We start from the raw sequence: 22,310 nt of genomic DNA on the forward strand, positions 1-22,310 counted from the left end.
GTGAACAAGTGGGGAGTAGGAAATAGAAAACAAGTTATACAATACTTAGACTGTACTTCTTTAATGAAGAACTTCTATAAAATAGCTGTATTTCCCCTTGAAGGTATATATTGTACATCAATACCATCTGTATATGGATGGTCTCACTGACATACCCACCTAGGAGTTCCCTTGGTTCTTCATGAGTTCTTATTTGGTGTATTTTATCCAGTATAAATGGCTCGTGTGTGTGTGTACACGCACACAATGTGTCCCCAGCAACTGATTCCAAAAATGACTTGCTGAGATGCACAATTCTGGCTGTGCTGGCAGTGATCTTTGATGTAGGTGGATTTCTGCTGATTTTTAGAAAGCTTCATGCCCCAACCCCCTGTGAAATCACATCTGGCTTTTCCAGGCCAGTTGGCTGGAGGTAAGGGTACCATCTGGGGCTTTGGAAAATAGTGAGTCCGACTGGTCCACTGAGGTGATTGAATAGGCAATGTTGATGGTGCTGCTAGTCAGTCTCACTCCCCCAAGAACCAAGTTGAAGACAAGGTTCCAGATGAGACTTTGGCCCCAAATCCCACAGTTCACGTGTCTTATGTAAGCGCATGTCTGTCACCTTGCCTCTGACTCTGTAAACAGGGACTGACTGTAATTACCATTACTTACCTATTTATGTCTAGTGTCTAATCCTAGCAATAACCTGATGAAGTTGGTGTTATTTTTGTCTACCCTCATTTCTGAGAAAGCGGGACCTATAGAAGGGTTGTTACACAGCCCCTAAGTGGAAAGGCAGGATATAGACAAAAGTTAACAGCCTGCACTCTCAACCAATAAGACAGGCTCCTTTTCCTCTCATTTAAAATTACACATTATAGAAGAATTTGTTTCATTTTTACTTATTTTAAGAACACATCATTTTAACATTGATATTGTTTTGCTGACCAAAATCCGACCTCAGATGTTTTATTTTACCTGAAAATAAACATTTTTCTAAATCACCCTCTATCTTGCAATTGTATCACTTCATTCAAAATAAAAGTGGAGAATCAATAGTTAGATAGGGATACCAAAGCCTTCTAGGGGAACTCATCACTGACATGGAGAGAATCTAGGCTTTCTGAGGTGGTTTACAATGGCCTGGAGAGAAAGTTTCCCTTCCCAAACAGTTCTTTCCAAACTCTGCTTTTCCAAATAGCAGAAATTAGAAACTTTATGAATTGGCCTTACATTTATGCCTCCTTAACTTGCATGCAGACATGATTTGTTTAGTTTAATAAGACCTTGATTGCAGGTATCAGCACACAAGCATTGACTGAAACTGGGTTCTGTTTGGTAAAATGCAAGCTGTGTGAAATTCATGGAAAATACAATTACGTTCTAATTTACTCAGTGCCACTGGCTTTAATTAAAGTAGATCATATTTCAATGAAGTAAATTCATGGTCCACTTTAACAAAGGATGTAGAAAACCCAAGAAGGAACTTCAGTGTTTTTCCTTTGAATATTAACTCAGAGCGTGGTTAATCTTTACCAGCTATTTACCAAAGTGTCAGGGCAAAGCTCCTCATCCCTAGTGGTGAGACATGCAGGACCCCCACCAAGCCAGCTTGTCAGCATCTACGCTCCAGCAAAGCTTGATTCAGGGGCCCAGAGAGGGCATCTCCATTCACTGTTTTTCTCTCCAATTCTTTACTACCAAACATCTCTCCTGTCTTTTCACCTCTTTGTATTGTCTGCTTCCTAGGCTGGATCACAGGTAAAGACTCAGTTACATGTAGACACAATATACTACTTTCATTTTTATGGGATCTGATGCTTTCGTGGGCAAGCAACCTGAAGCCTGACGTAGGCAGGATTGCAGTTGTCCTGGTACTGTCATCCAAGACCCAGCCTTTTTCCAACTTCTGTTCACAGGCTCTGGTCTCAGGTTTGGCTCCTCATGGTGGCATAATTAATGGCTGATGCTGCAGCTGCAAGCATTTTATAGAAGCTAAGAATATTTGGCAAAGAGGAATATCTCTGTTATGCATCTATCAGGGAGTAATTCCTCTCCTAGAATTTATGGCTACCACCCTTACACATCCCATTGCCTGGATTGGGTCACATGCCTATGATATGGCAAGAAGTTATGCAGATGGGTGGGTGGGATGGGAGAGACAAAGAGCTGTCAGGTTCTTCTATCAAAGCATCTGGGGGAGGACAATGAGATGGCTAGAGAATGGTTACTGGATAAGCCAACACTCGTGTCTGCCATAACATTCAAGGTCCATCGTTAGCTTTAATATGTTCTTGTAGCCATGAAACTCTTTGGCAAATGAACTTATAGGCCAAAATCACTGATCTTGTTGCCTTTAGAAATGTATTAGTTGATATTCATAAATAAGGGCACATGAAGCTCATGAAATATAACTGTATTTGCCTCTATCAGAGATTCTTTAAGCCTTTATGTTTTCTAATACTCAATGCAAAATGACTCAGAATAATGTTTAAAAGAATTGGAGACAGGTAGTCATCTATAACTAAATTTTTATATGCTATAAGGGGAGGAGGGATTGAACTTTCAGTCATGGGAGTACTGTGATGACAATTCTTAATGATATCTCCAGTGGACCGTGTAAGTCAATGAATTTAAAATCCAACAGTTTCTGCTAAACAAGGTTAAAATGTGGCAATGACTGACTATGTTTTAATGTGCTATAAGGAAATTAAGAGCCTCTGGCACTCAATAAAACACTAGCCTTTGATTTTGATCGAAGTGCCCATTACCCACAAAAGGTTTAGTCATTCACTGTGCTGATAACACAATGGTAAATTGCTTAGGGCCCTACACTGCTGAGGAGGACCATTTTTAATCCCACTCTCTTTCTTGAACCAGACTAGTGTTTCTCAGTGCTTTTATAATAGTCATTTTAATTTGTCTGATAATTTTTACTTCCTTTCACAACTAAATTGATTACAGTCAGTAGGCTTTCATTCATAAAGAATAATAGCTTCATATAAGTTTGCTTAGCTTAACATTTGTAAATGATTTTAAGTATACATTTTTGTGAGTATGTAGAAGCCCACTGTTTTATTTCTGTTCTAAGAAATAAAATGTCATTTCTGGAGAGTGATATACAGATTTTCCTAATATACCATGGAAAACTCCTTTGGGGTACCCTGTGGTCTAACAAGGAGGTGGATAAATAAAAATAGAAGGAACCTTCATTCTCATTGATCCTAGTCTCTCTTTTTATAACTGGTAAGACAGACTTAGAAAATTTTGTTCCAAGATTAAGACTTATATGGAGATTAGGCAGATGCCTTTTAGCCAACCCTTTCTAATTAACTTCCATGCCTGGCATAGGGCTATGGACATGGCAGTTGCTCAATAAATTTTTGCTGTTTAGATGAGTAGGTTATTTAAAGGTACTGTATTTGTGTTTTCTTTTCTTTGGACACTAAAAAGTTTAAGGCAATGATTAAGGAATCACATCAGTCATGAATCATGATGGCAAGTAGGACAGTATAACTCCACCAGTGACCATATATTTCAGGGCTTCAGTTTGTATTGTTCTGAGGCAATCTTAAGGGCATATACCTAGACTTATCTATTTAATCAGGTTGTTTGTAATTGATTGGTGGAATGGTTCGTCCAGAAGAGGAACCATTGACATTTGGTTTAATTGCCTTGGAACAGTTTGTCCCATGTGCCTCAATGATGGGCATCTTGGATAAAACTAATAAATAAGTTGAGTATGCAGTGTGAGTCAAATGCCAGCTTTAGATTTTTTCCACATGGTCCAAACATGGCTAATGAAAGCATCTATTCTCTGGGGCATGTGGAGATCCAAAAGGTATGGCTCAGATTTACAGAAAATGTTGAGTGAAACCATTATACATTCTGGTTTAGTTTAAAAGTCAAACTCTTCTTCAAGAGCAACTTTAAGGAAATATTCATCTCTTAAGTGAAAACAACAGGCTGTCAAAAGGCAAGCCATTGTACACTGCAGTAAGATCAAAAAGACTCTGACCTTTGAATTTCAGCTCTACCACATATTACTTCTAGGACTCTGAATAAGTCACATACCTTCTCTGTGCCTCGATTTATTAGTATGTATAATGGGAGGGATCATTATTATTCATGTTACCCTCCTGACATGGATTTTGAGAAATGAAATAATATAAGTGAAAAATTCGAAAACAGTATAATACTTTGTAAACTTTAAGGAATTATCATTAATACCTACAGAACCACACAGCAGTAAAAAAAATAAATAAATAAAAATAAAAAAATAAAGGATTGGTTATATTGGGTGGTTGTTTTCCATAGTAGTAGAGATCTAAGAAAAACAAACCTACAATAGCTGCCTCATTTTGAACTGATGTCCAGTGGAGTTTATTGATTCTCCCAGGATTCCATGGGCACTGATAAAGTTAAAAATTGGGGTCTCCAACTTTTTATGACCTCTTCCTTCTTGATCATCAGGTTGCACTTATCAAAGATAACCTATAGGGATGGGGAGTAGTATAATTCTAAAATGAAAATCTAATCATGATGAACTTACTTGTAGAAGCTTACTGAATACCCAGTGTGTGGTCAACTTGGCAGGCAATAAATTTTCCGCTGCTCTGGAGTTTTTGTTAGTCCATGAGGAAGATCAGACATGGCCCTAAGAAAGATAGTGATGACAACAAGAAAGCTCAAGCTGCACACTAAATAAAGCACTGTTGGGTGGTGAAACAGAGGGGTGATAGACAAAGAGCCAGAGCAGGAGCACTCATTTCTCTGGGCTCAACCACAAACTCATAACTTTGGGCAAATGATTTAATCCTCCAGCTGGACTAATAAGAATCGTTCAGGCCATTTGATAAATTCATGCATTACTGACTCGTTAAAAATTGAGTGGGTCTGGTTGGGAGCTGTGAATCTCCATCAGTCTCTCCCTCCACTCCCTCAAAATTTCTACATGATTTCTACTTGCAGGCATGTTTAGGAAATGAATAACTGTATCAGTTAAAGAAAAAAGAGGCCCAGTTAGATTGTATCAATCTAGATAAGATATAAGATTAGATTAGATTGATATAATCTAACTGGGCCTATTGTTTTCTTTGTAACAAATGGAAAGTTGAAGTAGACAGCAGTAATTTTCCACTTGTTTTCAGAGTTTATCTGTTTTACATATGGTTTTCCCCATATACCCTTTTTTGTGGAATGTTGCCCAAAGCTTTGCCCTACATGGTTGGAAAAGAGCGGTGGATAAAATTCTCACTCAATAAATGTCTGCTCTGTGAGTGAATTGTAGATAATTACATGAAGATGACTAGTTATTAAATAATTACATGAAGATTATTACATAGTTCTAGTATAGGGATAGCCATAGATATCCATGTAAGAATTGGTGTGTGTGTGTGTGTGTGTGTGTGTGTGTGTGTGTGTGTGTGTGTGTGTGTGTGTGTATGTGTGAAAAGACAGTACGGTTCCTGCTATTGGGTGGCTTACAGTGATATTGAAGAATGGAAACTCACACCCAAAGAGTGATTTTGAAGACACAAGGAGAACATTTCTACTAGCTTTTCAAGCATATTCTAGAGTTATCTTATCAGCAGGTGCTTTCCATTATTCAGGAAAGCAAAGCTGTGCACTGTGTCTGTGGAAACTGAATTAATGCTAATCAGCTTCAAGTGGAATGGTCTAAATTCTATCATCTCTGATGGTGGAATGATGAGTATCCCACCACCACCTCCCTTCTGGGGACAAGGTCAGCTTGGTCTTGCACATTCTCCAATGAGCCCTCATGTGTGAAAATAACAGGGGAAGTCTTGCCCCATGAATACTTTCTACTTAATTACTACCTCAAGTTTCCTTTAACTGCTGTAGGAGCTACCTTTGGGCTTTTCTTCCTCCAGTTTCCCATCATTACTTTCTCTTCCTGCTGTCTTCTGTAGAATATGGAGGAACCAAGTTATCCCTATAATTTTCATGAAGGAAAACAATATAATGGAATAGGCAAGTGCTATACAGAATGGAGAAAGGCATGTTGTGAGTTCAAATATTTTCAGAATGGGACACAGAAGTAATGAAAATGCAAGGAAGCACATCCAGAGCTTTCCTTGAAGAAGAGGGATAGCATCTGAGTAGTTAGAGACATAGGTAAAAATACTCCAGGTAGAAGAAAGATTTGAAAGAAGACCTAGAGACATTAAGAGACTTGATATTCATTAGGGGTTTTCTGGAAACTGACCTGGGCATAGGTGAATGAAACTGGTACCCCTGAATGTGTACAGAATATGTTAGTGAACAATGGCTCCTCAAATCTGATTTTCTCATTTCTTGTTCAGAATATATTGGCCTTGCCCTGCTTTCCTTCCTATTTTTATGACAAAAGTACTCATAATAGACTGGCAAAGAGCTTTGAAGCCTGAAAGTGAAATAGCACTTGTGAAATAGTCACCCAGAGAAGGAAAAATAGGATTTCACAAGGATGTTTTTGAACTTCTTTTGTTAGACATTTACACAGGTCCCATAGCTGTAGGGGGCTTGTGATGGTGGATAGCTTGCTCATCATTCTAGTTAAATAAGTAAAAAAAAAAAAAAAAAAAAAAAAAAATCATCAGAGGAAAAAATAGGTGAGTACAGAATCTTAGTAAGCTGATTAGCTGAACTGAGTCCTTAGAGGAAGCAAAAGTGGGGCCCAGGTTGGCCACATTCATTTATATTTGGGCCCTGACCAAGGACCAAGCACAGAACAGCAGTGACTGTAATCCTTTATGGGCTGAAATAGGTGCAGGGTGAAGATGAATTAAAGGTCAAAGAAGCAAGCTCAGTGCTTTTCACAGGCTCCCCAGCCCTCTTCCTCCCATTTTCAACCAGACTGTTTAGGTTTTGGTTTAGAGCCAGCCACACTGTGAGACTAAGCTTGCCCTTAGCGGGAAATAATGTCACTGTGAGAAGTCTTGGTGAAATATCATGTTCCTATTTGAGCTTCATGCCCCACATCTATCTCTGGATTCTGTTTCCACATTTCCCAGTCTCTGCCTTTCACTCCTCATTAAAATTGTCCAGAAGATCCAGTCGCAGGAACCATTTTTGACTTATAACCATATCCTAGGGACGATGCTAGGTGCTCATGCAGCTTGTCTCATTGAATCCTCATCACAATCCAAAGATATTATTGTCCTCATTTTACCAGTGAAGACTTTGAATTGGTGAGGCCTTAAGGCCAATATCCCAACCTTATGTATCAAGAAAAAGATAGTCTTGAAAGTCAAGAGAGAAAGTCCTAGATTTGGATCTGTACCCAAATATGACCCAAATATGATTTTATATTTCTTACAATACATACTCTCCATTAAAGTATCCTCTCATTGTCTTCCCATCACATAGTACACTGAATGCTTTGTCATACATAGTATAAGGAATGAGGTTTTCTGATGACATTGGTATTTGCTTCTGTACCCAGAGTTCTTCAGAACCAAATTCTGTTGAGTCTGAAAGACATAGTCGAATTGTGAATATTAAAGCTCAACTGTTAAATGTATAGAGATCCTATGTATTCTCCCAAGGGATGACTAATATCCCCTTCTTCTCTTCCATGGAATAAATGTATAGTTGCCAGGGGTCCCTCAAAGATGCTATCAGGCTTTGGACGTGAGCAAAACAAGCTTAGGAGCACATCAAGGTCACTGGTAGCTTTGTGGAAGAAGTTAAGCAGGGGAATGAATAGACTGAGAAGGCAAGTGGAGGAGCTAGGAGAGGAGCAGTGGCCAAGGCAGAGGTGAAATTAGCATGGCCTATTCAAAGGACAATCAGTGCTGATTTGCAAGCTTTGAAGAGAATACCAGAACCATTTCATACATTTAACAAAATGTTTTTGGAAAGAACATCAGTGAACCAGTTTGGATGAGAACCAAATCTAGGTTTTGTCTGAAATGATTGAACTGAGCAAATCTGGGACATCAAAATTTTAGAATTTTAGTTCTGTCATTTGGTGCAAATGACATTCTATAGTAGAGGAAGCTGAAGTGTCAAGAGGGAAGTGAGCTTAGCTATGTCATTTAGGGTGACAAGGCTGAGCTAAACCTCAGGCTCCAGCTCTCAATCCACTGCTGGCTCTGCTGCACCACAGTGCCTTCCTTCCATTGATGATGTTCTTGGCTTGAGAACCCACAAAGATGACAGATGATCAGGACCATCCAGATGCAAAGATTTAAATGAGCCAGTAGACAGCTGTTATATAAGGGTAGATGAGTTTTACCAGATCATTTCTCATCCTACAGGGAGGTTAGTAGCTCATGGGGCTGGCCATTCAGTTTGCTGCAGGAGAAACAACTCTAAGGCAGTTGTGCAGCCTCTGTCATCCTGTGCAGTGAACACATGTCACTATCTAGACACTTCAGCTTTTGCTGCTGGTCCCAGCGGTGAGAGAATGCTTCTAATTAGAGCCCTTCAGGAAGTTGGCTTCAATCAAGTGGAGTTGGTGTGTGAGATGAAACGCATATGCCATTTCTGCTCTGTTACTTGGTGCTGAAGTTGGAAATATCTGATATTCTTCATATAAATTCTTCTTTTTGTCACCATCCCCATGATCTACAACTTACTGCACAGGAACTCTTTGTGAATGGCAAAGTGAAAACCATACACAGGTCCATGGTACCACATGTGACAGAAAGCCCAGAAAGATGAAGTCTATCACACACCTACAAAACAGGAATACCAGAACACCTGCCTCGCTTTTGTAAAAACTGAAAACTGATGTTCAGAAAGTGCTTAGTTGCATAGCTGGTTTGTAGTGAGCTCCCTCTTGCCTGCCACAGAGATTTCCTCATTTTTCTTGTTTAGACTTAGGCTCTGTGAAGTTGTGTTTTTTCTGCTACTGCTTCTTTACCTGCATTTTTACATTCCGTGTTCTTTCTCTCTCTCTCTCTCTCTCTCTTTGCTTTCTCCTTTCTTTTTCCCTTCCTTCTTCCCTCCCTCCTTCCCTTTCTTCCTTCCTCTTCCTCCCACCTCCCTTCCTCTTTCTTTCCTTTTCTTTCTTTCCTTTTCTTTCTTTCCTTTTCTTTCTTTCTTTCTTTCTTTCTTTCTTTCTTTCTTTCTTTCTTTCTTTCTTTCTTGATGAAAGATATAATCCAATTCATATAAGGCAAGGTATTATAAAACTTACAAAAACTTAAATATAAATCATGGTGTCTTGTCAGTAGTGCAAGTTTAGCATTTTATGAATGTTTATTGGGTAGATGCTTATATAGAGGTTTTAAAAGCCTTTTTAAAAGCATTATTATTGTTTGACTCCTTCACCCTCATGATCCTCCCCACACAAGTGCATACAGCAAAGTTAAAGAGGAGCCTTGACAGTGAAATCTACTTTCCTTCTTTCCTTCTCTCACCCATTTCCTTTCTGCTGTTGATTTTAAGTCTCTGAGCTCCTACTCTGCTTGTTCTCTCTTTCCTGTTCTCTTCACCCTTTCTTAGTTTCTCTTCCTCTCTCCTCACTCTGTTCCATTTTTCTCCCTCTTGTCTGTTTTTCCTTTCTTCTTTCTCAACCTCTCCCCTGTCTACCACCTCAAGGTCCATCTCTTGCCACCATTACCTTCAATGCTTGATTAAATCGGGGCATAAATTATCTCATGTTCTGTTCTTTCTCTTATATTCCAGGAGTAACATCTAAACATAGTGAGAGAGACTTGGAAAAAGAGAATGGACTGTTTGAAGAAGCCAAATAAGCTTAAGAAAGCTGCCTGGGGAGGAAGAAATGTAGGAATGGGATCCCTGTTCTGTGTTTCCCGTAGCTCCTTTAAATACAACTCCTAATCACAAGTGTGGGTTGTTGCTGTGATCCACTGGTGTTGTCTTCCATGCTTCTTCTGACAGTGGGCAAAAAACATTCTTAGAGAAAACTGAAATGAGGACTAGATCTATTCTTTGACAAGGCTGACCTTGAAAGTTAGCCAGGTAAGCAGATGTTTACATAATAATATAGGGAACCCTGGACCAGGGCTATCAGTCCCTAAATTCAACATTCTAGCCTTTTTATTATCACCATTTACTACTTTAGATCAGAAAGGTCGTTTTTTGGTCTCCATAGGAAGCTACAAATAACAGATTGTTAAATCTTAGCTGCGTATATTTTGCTATTGGCTAAAGTCTCCAGAGAAAGAGGTGGTGGAGGGGGCAAACTCTAGCTATGAGTTTTTGAATAGGGCAAGATACCATTAGGAATGGATATGGGAGCTGATATGGAAATGGCTAACACTATGGGCTGACTTTACTCATTTCAAAATGATTACCCCTACCTCCAACTACCCAGTGTAATAGATATGCAAATCTGTGTAGCCAGGTGTGCACCCAAAAGCTAGATTATACCCAAGCTTATATACATGAATAATTATTTGGAAGAGATCCAACACAGAATATTTAGGTATTGAACTCTGCCTCCCATTTTTTTCCTGCCCCTGAAGAACAAGAGTAGACAAATAGGGTAGATGCCTGTGATTGCAAATTACCAGTTGAGATGGTTCTCTTGCTGGAGTGATTTTAAAAGGAGATTGCACTTGAGGGAGACATAGTCAAGACATTAATGCCAAATGTGTCATTTTGACCATTTACTGAAATGCAACACTCTGGAACTCTGGGCTATCAATTAGTGTGGGGTTTGCAGGGATCATTAACCTAAGAGAGAGAGATTTTTATTGGGAGTGAGGGGCCAGCTATTCTTGGATTAGTATGATCTCTGTGGGAGAGTTCTTGGTAGTCAAAAATCTCTAAAGTTTTTGATTTCCTGAAGTGTCATTTATATTCTGTGATATGTTTTTCAAACTTTTGGAATCCAGCATCTGTTGTGGCTCTCTCTGCTCAGTGATTTTGATATAATACACCGATGAAAGTAACCAGATTCTTCTCTGGGGTGATGATCAAGAAGATATTTTTTGGAGGGGAAGGAAGAAATTTGGGAAGCCTCAGGAATAGATTAAAACTCAGGGTATCAGACACTGGCAGACATTATGGTTGAGTTTGAAGGATTTTTGGTAGTGTGAAGGCCAGAGCCATTTAGGCTGTGAAAACAGAAACCTGTTGCTTCAGTGGTAGAAAGGGACTTAATCACAATTGCCCGAAAGATGTGTCTACTCATTTGAGTGAATGGTATTAGCCAGTTCTCAGCTCGATACAGTGAAAGAGTCTCAGTGCTGGGAGTCAGCAAGGCTGAGGTCTGCAGGAGGATTGACACAGTGGCCTCTGAGCTCAGTCTAGTCTCCCCCCATCTCTGGGTCATGGATTTCAAATGAATAAAATTGAGGTAATGATATCTGTTCCTCTGTTTTGAAAGCATTGCAAGGTAAGAGATGAGGAAATAATGGACCAAATTTAAAGTTCTACACATGGTTTGTATAACTTGTATCCAGTTCTGAGCATCAGAAATGTTACAGAAAACAGTGCCAATAAAACCCACAAAGATCACAAGTCCCAAGTACTGGGAGCAATCTTCCAAGTACAGATGGTTTCCTGTTCATATTTTCTTTTTCTATAGGCTCAGACAGCTTTGAGGTTGTGCCTTTTGATACTTTTTTCTATCTTTATGGCTCCATAAAAGATTGCTCAAAACTACTGATCCATGGGTAGATCAGTCTTGGACACAAGGAACAGGTGGAGTTTGTGGAAGCCTCAGACCACGAAGCAAGTGTGACATCTATGGAAGGGTATAAAGAATAAAGGAGAATTATAAAGGAAAAGCCATGACTTTCAGTGCAGTTCTGAGGAAGTCTCAGTCATACTTATAGGGAGTCCCTAAAAAAGTCAAATTGAGGAGTCCTGCATTGGGCAGAAGTAACCTGGATCTAATACCTCGGCCATGCTGAGTGGCCTCTGTGAAAATACCCTGGTGGCTTTAAAGGAGTGGCTGGAGGTTGTCAGTCAACACTGTGCCTTACAGCACATTCTCTTAAAGGAAGAGCTGACTAGGGCCTCTGCATGGTCACCACAGATATTACTGACACCTCTTATCCTGGGCCCTATGCTGTCACCTCCACACACCTAGGCTATGTGTCTAGGCTACCTACTACTAGTTCAGTTACTCAGTCAACCTAGCACTCACCAAATACTTCAGGCCCCAGTCACCACTGCTATTGGATTTTTGCTAGATGCCAGGCACTATGATAACCACCTTTTGCCTAATGTCATCTCACCCTTATCACAATGCTCTGATGAAACAATTGAAAAAATCTCCATTTTGCAGATAAAACTCACAGGATAGATAACTTGTTCAAAGTTACATAGCTGTAAGTGGTGGTACTTCCATCCAAACCTGGCCAGCCTGGTCACTTGAATACCAGTCCCTTCACCCATTCAGTGCACATCTCCTGAGGGCCTCTAGTAGTGAAGATATTACACTAGGTGCTAGGGATGTTGTGACTCTCAAGTGCACCATGGCTCTCAAGGAACTCATTTTAGAGGAAGAACTAAGATCTAACCCAAAAATTATGATATAGCTCAGTTTGGGAAGTGCCCAGAGCACTGAGATAAACAAGAGCTCAGTCTAGAAAGATGATAGGAGATAACCAATCTAATCACAGGAAGGAGAAAAATCTACATAGACCGAAGAGCATTGGCCAAATCATAGCAGTGCCAGAGATAGGAGGATTGACACAGGGCCATCCGCCATGGCCCTTCCATTTGCTCAGACTTTTTCCACGCAAACTTCTGCAGTTTTAATATAAGATCTGGTTGCCTGGCAAACTTCTGTTTATTAAAATAGCTGTTTAAAGCCCTAATGTTGCATGGAGATCAGTTCTAAGATGTAGTTCAAGTAATTACTATAAGTAAAGTCCTAGAATTTCTGAAGGCTTTATTATTTCTATAAATTGGAACACATGCAAGGTGATTCCCATTATAGAGTAGTTGTCATACATTCCAAGTATTTTTTTTCAGGCATGGAAGAAGAAGGGAGAAAGAACATTACAACTAGTGCTTGAGGAGTTGCAGTTGGAAGTATCTCCTACTTGAATAACATCTGCCATGTATATATCAATGAGAGAAGATGGTTGAAAATGACTGGTATGAAGAGATAAAAACCATGTATCCAGAAAACATGCATGTAAAAGCAGAACAAGGCTAAGTGGAAGGGAGTACAATCAACCCATGGTGGTTGTCTCTGAATGAGGAAAAAAGAGACAGGGCCTACTGTGGGCATTGAGAAAACTTTACCTCTAAACGAGTATATTAACAGACAGCTGTTCTGATTTGGGATATATGTTTGTTATTTCTTTGATTCTTCAGTGTTTGTCATATTTTTTCAATATAATATTACTTTTTATTTTTATTACTTTTTAATGTTTTGAGAGAGAGAGAGAGAGAGAGAGAGAGCACTCATGAGTGGGGAGACTCAGAGAGAGAGACACACACACACAATTCGATGCAGGCTCCAGGGTCTGAGCCATCAGTATAGAGTCCAGCACGGGGCTCGAACCACAGACCCTGAGATCATAACCTGAACTGAAATTGGATGCTTAACCGACTGAGCCACCCAGCCATCCCATATTACCTTTTAAAATATTAATGAAAATACACGAAATCCACATGAATAGGGAACAGAAATGTGCTTCACAAGACTGGGCCTCCTCTGGGTAAATAGACCAATTAAACTGGTGATTTAAGATAATAATAAAAATGAATCTATTCATAAGGCAAAGTGTCATAGACCTACACAACAAAATGAGTGTACTTAAAAATCGGTAATATCTGAAGAAGGTGTATAGTGTATATCTGAAGTGTCTGAAGGTGTATAGTGTATTATCAATTTTCTGGTTTTAATAAGGAATCATGGTCATGTAAGATGTTCCTGTTGAGGGGAGCTGGGTCAGGCATACACAGGAAGTCACTGTACTGTTTTTGCAACTTCTTGTGGGTCTGATATTATTTCAAAGTGAAAAGATTAGAATGGTAATGGTAGGATAAATAGCCGTCCATTTACAAGGTATTCTTGTTCTCATGGAGGATTTTTGTCATCACTGCACTTTTACTTAAAGAGCATAGGCACAAGGTAGGGTCTCTATTAGTGACAAGCCAGGCATGGGGTCGGGTCTTCCAGGACAGCCCATGGATCTCATCATGTGGATTTATCCACACATCTCTGATTCTAGGCCTTATTAATGTATTAAAAAATAAATAATTATTGTTAATTATCAAAGCACTTACATATACATCCTCTCACTTGTTCTTAAATATGTTTGAATCTTCTCAAGTAGTCCTTCCAACAAGTATCTTATGCAGCTTATAAAAAAAAAGTCTGTGTAGTTTAATGTTCTGATTGCGATGCCTGCTATCATGATGCCTGTATAATAGAAGGTTCAGCCATTGCTGTGTTAGCTGGAGCAAATTAGAGCAAAAAAACAAAACAAAACAAAACTTATTGCTGCTGATGGCTATGCACTGACAGCCTATGTGAAAACCCAGGGTTGTCACTTCATGTAGATGGTGGTGAAGGTCTCTTCCAAGCAGACAGGCCTCACCTGTCTCAAGGCTCCTTTCATTGATCTTCCTTCCAGATAAACCTCAGTTGAAATCCAAGTGGAAACTAGGGAGAAAAAATATGTTGATTCATTAGTACCTGTTTATGATTATACTAGCCAAGAGCAAAGTCTGGAAGTAATATAATTTCCCTCCTGGGATGGACAATGTTAAGATCTTAACATTGTTACTACCTTTTCGTGAATTAATTTTAAAAACCTATTTAAATAACAAGTTACTCTTGGCAGTGCAAGATGTCCAGCAGTTAGCTGGAATGGGAGAGAGAATATGAGTTGATATCAGAACCCCTGTAAATCCAGGCTTTAGTGGTCATGGAAGTAAGATTGATAGAGTATTGGAAATTGTTAAGGTTGGGTGATAGGTACATGGGGATCCACTGCACTGTTGTTACACTGTTTTATTTATGACCATTGACATTTTTTACAGAAAAATAATCTTAAAAACTAAAAGTAATAAAAAAGTCAGTATCTCATGATATTGTCAATAGATTACTAGATGTTATAGCAATTTTCAAGAAAAGTAAAATCATAACTCTCATACAGATATAAAAATGAACACAAAAGAGTTGTGTCCTGCAGAAAATACATTGAAGTCTTAACTCCCAGTACCTGTAAATGTGACCTTGTTTAGAACTAGGGTATCTGCAGATAGGTATAATCAAGTTAAGAGGAGGTTATTAGGGTGGGCCCTAATCCAATAGAAGTAGTATCCTTACAAGAAGAGGAAATTTTAAACACATACAGAAGAATGCTATTACGTGAAGGCACAGATACACAGACACAGAGGGAGGTTGGTAATGTGAATATGAAGGCAGAGTTTGGCTATAGCCAAGGAACATGGGGGGCTACCAGAGCTCAAAGAGGTAAGGAAGGATCTTCTACTTGATGATTCCCAGGGAGCATGGTCGTGCCAATACCTTGATTTAGGGCTTCTAACCTCCAGAACTTGAGATAATAAATTTCTGTTGTTATAGCCGCTCATTTTGTGGTACTTTGTTAAGGCAGCCCTAGGAAACTAATAAACGTATAAAGATTTTATTTAACTCATTAATGAGGAAACTGGTGAGGTGTAACAACAAATTGAAAAGAGAAGTCAAAATGTACAAACTTACAGGAGTAAAGGATGTCAAAATGAATGGGCAATTGTAGGAAAAACTGTCTTTTACAAAGAATGGGGAAAGTCAACTGAACCTATGCTGTAAGAAAATACTTTGCATGTGTATAGACAAAAAAGATATTTTGCACTTCTCTCTGTTGATCTGCCATTTACACGGTTGCAAAATAGTTCCTGTTGCATCAGAATCAGATAACCTTGAGGAGTATCCGCTAGACCAGGCATTGGTTTTAAATGAACCACAAACTAGAAAATCAGAATTCAAGAACACTATACTTACTGAATGTATGATATTTTAGTTGGTGAACCACTCCCTCTGTGCCTCCCTTTTCTCATTTGTGACATGGGAATAATACTAATAGCATCACCATATTATTAGTTAGGGTCATAGTAGTGAGGGCTAAATGGGATCATGTGTGCAAAGTACTTGGCAATAACTGCCTCACAGTATTCAACAGCTAATGCCCATATTATTGCTGCAACTGGTTTGGAGAGTGATGGGAGAGTAAACCAGGAGACTGTAGGAGCTACATGCATTGTCAAATGTTAGGCAAGCTCAGCCTAACTCCATGATCATATTACCAATTCTTAGGCTGGACTTGTATTAAGATGAAAGTCCTGTGAAGACTACAGAGACTACAGGCTGGAGTAAGAGCATGTGTGGGAAAGGCTGGGAGGGTGACCTAGGACTGAAGAGCAAAAGTGGGTTAAAGCAGGGACAGGGAGGGAGGACGCAGGGAAGAGAGATTTGCAACCAGGGTCAACTGATGGTTCCATGCAATGCACTAAGTGCAGATCTTCCTCCAGATCCTTCATTTGGTGTGATCCTTCGTTTGCATGATAGATGTGAAACCTGCTAATGATACACTTTTAAAACTTTCCTAAGGATTTTACAAGTCCCTTAATCAACTCCAAGTCCACTCACTTCACCCTGAGACCTCTCTTCTGAGGGGGGCAGACAGGCTGGGGGGTGTAGTTCAGATGCCCAGGACGAATGGAATTCAGGCACAGTTGGGACTGGCTGCCCGTGCTATTCCATTTGTATGGCCAGTCTGGTGTCTCCTTTGTCTCATTCAAAAGAGCACTTTGGACAAAAAACAATCACTGCCAGGCTGCCTTTCTAGTTGTGCTTCAAAGTCGTGTTTGTGTCATTTGCTCTGGGTCTGAAATTGTTCCTCAGATTTCCTCCCTGAAGGAGTTTACAGACATTGTACAAAGAAATTAATTAAGTAGATTTTCCATTTGCACAGTTTTAATGAATAAATGATGTTCCTATTTATCTGCTTTCTAATTATAACACAATTCAAAACATCTTGGTTTCCTGCATCCCGACAATGTTATTGTTATGGTGGTGTTATTGCTGCTCTCACGGTGCAGGTAATAATATTTTTTTAGATAGATGCCAGGTGCAGTATTCCATATTTATTAAAGTGTGATCTGCATATTTTTCTCTTTTCATGTACTGCTTATCTGTACAAGAGCAGAAAGTTAAATATAATGCTCTGCTTTAAAGAGTCTGGAAGGATTTCACAGGCAGCCTGAGGATTTGTGGTCTGGTGGGGGGATTGGGCCTGGCCGATGCAGTTCAGGGCCTACAGAGAGAGGCCTGGGCCAAGGGGCCCAGTCAGCAGAACCAAACCTCACTACTCCAAGCTGCCAGCAGGCCGTGAACTCCAGCCGGGAGGGCTGATAGGAGTCCTGGCAAGGAAGCACATGGCAGATGTTCACCAAGTCAGAAGCCCTGAGAGGGCAGCATGGAAACCAAAGAAAGAGAGCTCAGGACAGGAGGCAGAGTCTCTTCTTGCTCTGTCCTACAGTTTTTGAGGTGAGAAGTCAGAGATCACAGGTGTCATAGCCAGAATTCAGAAGTCTGCAGAGAGACTCTGCCTTGACAGAGGAGCAGGCAGAGGTCTCTGTATCTGTCCTTCCTAGGTACAGAGCAGCATCGCTATGCCCTTATGCCCTTGGCCAAGGGAGATAACTGGCTTGACCTCAAATAGGCATTTGAGTACCATCCAGTTAACAACTGATTGTGGACCTCCCATGATGACCTGCCATGAGTCACCCATGGCTCCAGATGCTAGGACCACACTTCTGCCCTCCAGGATTTTACAGCACAGGCTCCAGAAACTTCTTAGGGAGACTACTCTGGCCATAGAAATCACCTGGCTGCCTAGAAAAGGTACACTCTTGGCCTGCCTTAAAGTCAGAATCTGTGGCTATTATTGTTCATGGACTCTTGAGATCATACTTCTTGGGCGCTCCCTATAAGTCCAGGGGTAGGTGGTATAGAAAATTCTGTCTATCTCAAATTTATGCTTTGTTACCCATGATAACAGGCATTGTGGTCTGGAGGGAGGAACATTTTGAAGTAGAGCAATCTAAAATATGAACCCCAAATCTCCCCTATCCTAGGTATGGGATCCTGACCTCCCTGTCCTATGTATCCTACTGCCCCTTTGTTCTTTCTATGGCAGCTGTAGCATTTAGATGAAATAATAGTTGTGAATTTCCTGGGCTATACCTGGAGCTTAAGAAATGGCCATTCTTGGGGCACCTGGGTGGCTCAGTCGGTTAGCGTCCAACTTCAGCTCAGGTCACGATCTCGCAGTCCTTGAGTTTGAGCCCCACATCGGGCTCTGGGCTGACAGCTTGGAGCCTGGAGCCTGCTTCAAATTCTGTGTCTCCCTCTCTCTCTGCCCCTCCCCCACTCACGCGCGCGCTCTCTCTCTCTCTCTCTCTCTCTCTCTCTCTGTGTCGAAAATAAATAAACATTAAAAAAAAAGGAAAAAGAAATGGCCGTTCTTGATACACAGACCCGGAGAAGGTAGTTAAGAGCCCTGTGTAGTCATCCAGGATCTGGGGAGATTTGCCAAAACCTCAACCTCTGACATACTGAAAGTATGTAATCTCTGGCCCTCAGCTTCTTCATTTGTGAAATGCTGTTTGGTCTAGAGGACCTCCTAGTGCCCGTCTAGCAAGAAGATGCTGTAATTCATTGATTTCCATAGTCTTCCATTGCCAGTGCTGACATTACTGGCCTTCTCCTGTGAAGACCAATAGCCACTGCTTTGAAATCTCCCTTCTTTCTGTTTCCCAAGCCTGAACTCTTGTGCCCTTTTCTCATAGCATTATAGCCCTCCTTTATCCTCACAACTAAAGTTCTTTTTCGCTGATCCTGTGTTTTACTTCTCAGGGATTTTCCTACTGTGGACATTTACATCCTTTCTGTTATGCCCTTTTTCCATAACTTTTTTTTGTGTGTGTCTGTACTGCTAGGCCACTTGCAAAAGGTGGTGCCAGTGATCTTTGTACCCTTCTTACTTTATTTTCCTTCACTTTTGATTAAATTGTGCATTGGCCACATACCATGTTTATTAATGAGGCTACTGTTTAAGTGGTAATAAAATCTAGTGTAATTGACTTTATTGCTTCTGCTCAACTTCTCCACTGGACAGAAGGTCAGTCAAATGAAAAGGCACATGCTTATGTCATTAATATGGTGGCACACCCCTTCTGCTTTTTCACGGGTTTCCTCACACCATGTTTCTTTTCTCTTAAATAGATCTTCCTTCCTGGAAGGTCATTTGTGAGCACATCATGAATGTGCACTGTATGCCAGAAATTGTGCCAGGTGCTGGAGTTTTGAATAAGAGACATTCTTTGTTTTTGAGAAGTTTATAGTTTACTGAGGGAGACCAAGAAGTACACAAGGATTGTCTTAGTTCACTTGGGCCTCTAGAACAGAATACCAGTCTGGGTGGCTTACAAACAACAGGAATCTATTTCTTACAGTTCTGGAGGCTGGGAAATCCAAGATCAAGGTGTTGGCAGATTCTGTGTCTGCTGAGGTTTGCTTCCTGTTCCCTACACAGCAGTCTTTTTGCTGTCACCTCACATGGTGGGAGAAGAGTCAAGGGAGCTCTCTGGCCTTTTCTTATAAGGGCATTAATCCCATTCAGGAGGACTCCATCCTTATCTAATCACCTTCCCCAAGCCCCACCTCTAGACATCATCATATCAAGGATTAGATTTCAACAAATGAATTTTAGGTAGCAATAAGCATTTAGTTTATAGGAAGAGTAACATGTCATCTGATCTGTTTTCTGATAAGGCTGAATATAGGTGTTTTGAGAGAAACTTGTCCTAGCCCAAGGGAGTAAAGGAAGACTTCTTTCACTCTGTGCTGAGTCTGACTGAGACATACGAGTTTATTCTGCAACTCTTCCATAAGAGAAGTTAGAGGTGATATTGACATAGTATAAAGATGAACTTCAAAACTGTCAGAGTTGCTCCAATATAAAAGAAGCTGTTTCATGAAGTGGTGAGTTCCCTGTCAGAGGAGGTAGCAAAGTATTTGGAATATTTTAAGAAGATTTCTGTATTAAAAGTGAATTATCCAGGTGATCTTTAATATTTTTTAAGTTTATTTATTTTGAGAGAGCAGGGAAGGGGCAGAGAGAGAGAGGGAGAGAGAGAGAATCACAAGCAGACTCCGCCATGTCAGCATGGAGCCTAAGGTGGGGCTCGAACTCATCGACCCAGAGATTATGATCTGAGTCAAAATCTGGAGTCAGACACTCAACCAACTGAGCCACTCAGGTGCCCCAGCAAGGTGATCTTTGAAATCTCCTTGAATTCTTGAGACATTGAGATTCCGAGCACTAGTAAGTAATGGAAAAGTTCCTTGGGAAAATGAGAAATTGAGGTCCTGTTGACTAATGAGATGCCAGCTAAGCAAAGAACAGTGGTGAGTTGCTCCCAGGCAGTGGGGAAGAGTGAGTTGGGGGCTTAGACTCTGACTGATACAGATGTGGGACCATGCATATCAGCTCCCCAGCATGGATTTTGGCACATCCAGATCTATGTTCATCCTTTCATAATTCTGTAGCCATTTAGATAAACTGGGACGATCTTGTCAAGTGTTCTGTTTATTTTCTGATACTTGAACAATCCAATGCTGGAATGTTGGATAATAAAAAGTTGGGAATACAGAGCCCTGAACTCCAGTGCCTCATACTGGGAAACACATGCTGTGCTCCAGCATGGCTTGGTAAGGAGGAACAATGAGCTGTTAGGGCTGTGGGCCACTTCTGGTAGCATATGGGCAGGTTCACACTTAGCTTTGTGTCAACCTTCTAGGGGAGAGGATTATGTGTGGAAAATACAGAAAAATTCATATGGGATTCCACCCAGCATCCTGGAAGTAAAGATGTTCTGTCTTTTGAACTCTATTTAAATGCACATTTATCTTACATGGCAGAAGAGAGGCTAAGTGATCAACTCACCCCAATGTCATCAGAGTGGCCTTAGAGAAACCTGAATCTGAATGACTCTTTTGCTTAAAATCTTTCATTTTTCCCTGATGACCTTCAATATGAACATGTCTTATTTTCCTTAGTGTGGAAAATAAGACAGTTCATGGCTAACAGCATAGGCTCTAGAGTCCTATTGCCTGGGGACAAATGCTGATGTTAGGCCAGCTACATAGCTTCTCTGTGCCTCAGTTTCCTCATCTGCTAAACAGTGATGGTTGTAATAGCTTCCAGGTCACTAAATTTTTATAAGGACCATATGTGTCAACACACATATCAAACATGTAGAACAGAGTCTGGTATGCAAATGTTATCATTATTGGGTTTCTAACCCCCCATTCACTGTGAGCTTCTTCAGGCAAGGACTATGTGCTTTAAGTGGGCATGCTCAGTACCCATCCCAGTGTAGGCCTAGCACATAATATACATGATGTTTAAGAGCATAAGCTCTGGAGTTGGACTTCTTGCATTCATATTCTGGATTTATCACAGGAGCATCTGCACAGTGTGAAACTTCCTAATCCTTGACGTTTTCATCTGTGAAATGAAGGGAGTAAGTAACATAATCTGTGCAAAGCATTTAATTGAGAACAGAGACTGGCACTAAAACTGTTCACTAATATTATCATTTGAGATCAATAAATGCTTGTAGAATAAATATTCAGAATGTTGACAGAGAATTCCAGAACTTGTCCACTTTGCTTTTGCCCCTCTTCCTTCCACACTGCCATGGTGGCCAGTTTTCTGCACCTCAGTTTCCATGCCTCGCATTTAGGGATAATGCGACCAAATGCTTATTTCCCAGGGGACCAAGAAGATGGATGTTCATGTTTATGAAGTTGCTCCAAGCGACCTGAGGAAAATTGCAAGTGAAAAGTATTATTCTCATCATGATTATTAATTGATCCCCCAACCACTCGTCAGTTGGAGTATGACTGATCCACAGGCTCTGGAGGAAGATTTATCACTTGCCTCCCCAAACCCATAGATGTGCCTTTCATTAAATGCAATTATCTCCCAACGAATGCACACATCTTGAGTCCACTGCCTCTTACTCAATGAAATCATTAAACCTGTTTGTAGGGAGGAGCCATCAAAAGCCACCTGATAACAAATGGCCATAGATTGTTATTTGGGTTTGAGATACAATATATGCTATTGGAGAGTTTCAAGGATGCTGTTCCGTTTTCTCTATTCCTTTGCTGGTTTTCTGCTTGCTTGTTTGTTTTTTGTTTTGTTTTTGTTTTATCCTGTGCTCCCTTGTTACTGTTTCAGGATATAGAATACAAGTGTATGGATATCTATGTGCCTGTTCTTAGTACTCTTTCAAAGGCAGGAGCTTGCCTCTCTAGGGGAGAAAGTATTTGAGAGGAGGGCTAGCAGAGCCAACCATGT

The 22,310-nt window shown here is 40.4% G+C and overlaps 1 protein-coding gene across 10 annotated transcripts in view; it reads left to right on the top strand.

Moving 5' to 3' along the window:
- CTNNA2 (catenin alpha 2) overlaps positions 1 to 22,310 on the top strand; it is a 1,097,491-nt gene that overhangs the window by 575,839 nt on the left and 499,342 nt on the right. The gene's annotated exons all lie outside the window — the stretch shown is intronic.

Source organism: Panthera tigris, chromosome A3 (genome assembly GCF_018350195.1).
Source record: "Panthera tigris isolate Pti1 chromosome A3, P.tigris_Pti1_mat1.1, whole genome shotgun sequence".
NCBI classification, from domain to species: domain Eukaryota; kingdom Metazoa; phylum Chordata; class Mammalia; order Carnivora; family Felidae; genus Panthera; species Panthera tigris.